The following is a 3,822-nucleotide window of genomic DNA, read 5'->3' as shown; positions in this document are numbered from 1 at the left end:
AGGAAGCACTTAGCCACAGAGAGAACGTTTTTTTACGCTTGCGTTGTGACGGTCCTTCTCTGTAGGTTGGTACGTCTAGCTCAAATGGAGCGGTTCTAGAATTTAAGGCAACCGTTTTAACTGTACTCGCGTCTCAAGATGTGTCAGTGTCAGTGTGTTTTAGAGAATGAGATGACTCGAAACAAATATTGCTGCATGTACACGGGCCAAACGGAAGATAATTATTAGCAAACGGCTGTTTTCAGCTAGCACCAACCTCTCCGCGTCGCAATCAAATCGGTTCTCGAGAAATGACAAATAGCAGCTCCTGTCGACTTTTTGACGATCGCAGTCAAGGACAAACTGCAAGTTGTCTTAGCGCTAATCAATCCAATCATATGCTTGAATTCTTATTTACAAAATCGGATAAAAAAACGCATAAGTTCTTCACGGATGAAACTACAGATTCACAGAACAGAAGAAAAACACTAAGAGGGGGGTACATTCCAATCACGTACACAGTGCCGGGAGTGTTTCGCGCTAAAATAAACACAGACGAGTCTTTGATGCGAGAAATCTTCGCGCCAAGGGTGACTAGTGAAGGAGACATCAAACAGAACAGCCCAACACTGAAGAGTTGGAGACAAACTCCGAGATCAAATTCTGACAGGGTGAAGGCTTCAAACTGTCATTGATTTTTAAAGCACAATTTCTGCTCACGGAGGCCAAAATTGTGTGTGGAAAGGCTCTGGAGTTTTCACATGGTGACAAATGCATGTTGGTGTGGTGCTAGCCTGGGCAAGCGTTTACGGAAGTGCACATTGGGCTATTATTGAAAAGACTGCAGTATGAAAATATGAATAGTGTGCTGTGGATTAAGCTTTTAAGATTGCTACAAAGGCAGTTAAAATGATGTATGTCAAGGTTCCTTGGTACTACTGTGTTCGCCAATGCAGTGTGTGTTGTTGCTGCAGTAAATGTCTTATATTCTTACTGTGAGGTTTTTAAAGTTGTTGCTGATGCTATGTCGTTGCTGTCTTTTTGCTTTCTTGCTGGTGTCAGTTGATGTTTTTATGCCACTAGCACTGATTTTGTCATGTACTGCTTCTCTTTGCGTTGATGCATTTCGTCAAATGTTATACACCGATGGTGCTGCTGAACAGTTTTCACAGATGTTGCTGTTGCTCTTCATTCGTTTGTTCTGATGCTATGGTGTCTCGGGCTACCACTCCCGCACAGACAACGACATTCGAATCTTCGACCGAATACTAGGAGCATTACCCCGTTAACCAAAATGATGAAGTTTTGAGGGGAAAATTTCGATCGTGCCACGTTCCTTCCGCGCTATGAACCATTTTATTTGCATAGTTGGCCATTACGAGAGGCCGGAATGGTCAACGTCAGTCATTTGAAGGCATTCGAATGCATCGCGTTTAATGTGTTGTAGCAAACAGCAGGCGCGGTTCTAGAACCAATATTTTTGGGGGGCTAGCACGGTGGATCCAGAATTTTTTCAGGGAGGCGTGCTGAAATGTAGACCGGTTATTTTTTTCAGACACTTAGGCTTCCGAAAATCAATAGGGGGGGGGGGGGGGGGGGGGGGGGGGGGGGGGGGCTCATGCCATATTTTCAATGGGGAGCGCCAATAAAATCCTAAAATCATTCACACTATATTAACTAATGCACCCTTGTCACAGCTATTTCTTCTTTAGGGGGAGACCGTTCGCATGTACATCACAATCCTTCTTTTTGCTAATGCATTTTTTTTTTTAACGGATTTATTTTGGAGGGGCTAGACACAATTTAGGGGGGGGGGGGGGGGTACAGCCCCCCTAGCCCCCCCCCCCCCCCGTAGAACCGCGCCTGGCAAACAGCATAAGCAACGACGCCAACGAACCTTTTTTCTTTTTCTAGTACATGGACGGTATTCGTCAAGGTTTTTTTATTATGTACTTCAGTTCAATAATGCAAGCCTGTTCCGTCACTCGCCCCCAACGCCCTATCCAGGGATGCTCACGTGACCGCTAATCCGTTTTAATAAATCTTGTGAAGGAAACGCAGTCTCGCAAAGTATTGTTGGTAGGTCACTTACCATTAACGATGTACGTGCATTTCGTGCGCACGTGTCACATCATTGGCCCAGGTTAGACTGTTTCCCCCCCCCCCCCAGAAAAATATATGGGGACCGGTAACTAGCTCCCATTTACAGCCTTTGATTGGATCACGATTCACTTTTGTGTATACAGTTTTGTGTATGGATGCCGCGCCGCTGATTGAACTCACGATCATCTAGAAACTCACGCTTGTCTTACCACAAAAAGTACACAAACTCACCAGTGTCTCCATGAAAGCAACTTTCAAGCATTTCAACTGCATAGGTTGTAAATTTTGAACAGCAATATTCCTCTCTTTATTGATATTTGCCAGAGATACTTTCAAATTCAGCAAAAATCGAAGCTCATTACCTCCGAAATTGTTCATTCGTGGCCTATCGCCTATTTTGCAATATGCTGGTTGTGCACAAACATTACCGTTGTGATTTTGAATGCATATCATAATAGGAGGCGGAATTCAGACTTATATACGTCATGCATATCATTTGCATATCATTTGCACACATTACACGGATTTCCGGGGTGGGGTCAGGGAACCAGACTATGCCCAGGTCACCTGGTAATGATCCGTCCAAGTTCAAATATAACCGGGGTCATTGGAATAGAGCTGTGGGAACGGGCTGAAGCAATAATGCCGACTCCACAATAGAAAATGTTTTAAAAAAACATTCAAAACATGGAAATGCTTTCTTTAATGAGTATCCCTAGCCAGATCCTTTACAAAAATCTGACATGAAATAAACTCGTCTTTGCCCTCGATCGCCGCGCCGGGATCAGCTCTGGGAATAGGTATTTGGGTGCAGTTTGTTGCTTGACCACGCAACGTGAAATTCCGACTCCTGACTTTCGATGTCGTATATTATATTCGGACTCCCATGAAATCTGGTACCTTTTAACAGTGTTGTAGTCGAGACCGGATAGTCCGAGACCGAGACCAAGACCGAGACCTGAAGTTGCGAGACCGAGACCGAGACCGAGACCGAGACCAACCCCTTCAAGGCGGACCGAGACCGAGACCGAAATGGTCCGAGACCGAGACCGAGACCGAGACCACGGATAATAAATAACAATAATCTAAATAAAAAAACAAGTCACTAATTACAGCTGAACAGTCTGTCCTTGAGATGATGATGTTGATGGGGATGTGAAGGAAGTGATTGAAAGCAGGAATCACTTGTACCTGCTTAATTGTGTCATGCGAGTGCTCTTCATGTTTGCTTCATACCATAAATTACAACATGGCAACATATTTTGTTATTGTCACAATCAATTAAAAAAGGGAAACAACCTAATTTAAAGAAGGGGAAAACCTAATTTGATGAACTCGATATATTTTTTTTATAATATGCTTTTTTAAAAGCATATTTTTTTAAATATAATATTGTTTAACTACTATAAAGTGTCAATCTGATGAAGAAACTCTAACTTAGGAGTACGGCAATTTGTACTAGTTTTTTGCGATGTTGAAACTTGACAAAAGTAAAAAGTTAAAGGTGGATGTGTCATCTGTTATAGGGACTTACCTAATTTTTTACCGGACCCAAAACTCCACAGCCACCCCTTGGTTTCAGCAATGACTACTAACAGATATTTAAAAGCAGCTTTAATGTTACATTGGACCTCCTTGTAAACCTGATGAAAAAATAATTTGGAGCAAGAAAATATTGATTTATTTTTAAAATTTCAGTCATGGAATATAACTTGTACATGTAGACCCAAAAATTGAGAG

This window comes from Patiria miniata, unplaced genomic scaffold (assembly GCF_015706575.1).
Source record: "Patiria miniata isolate m_02_andy unplaced genomic scaffold, ASM1570657v1 HiC_scaffold_5, whole genome shotgun sequence".
Taxonomy (NCBI): Eukaryota; Metazoa; Echinodermata; class Asteroidea; order Valvatida; family Asterinidae; genus Patiria; species Patiria miniata.
This window is presented reverse-complemented; position numbering follows the sequence as displayed.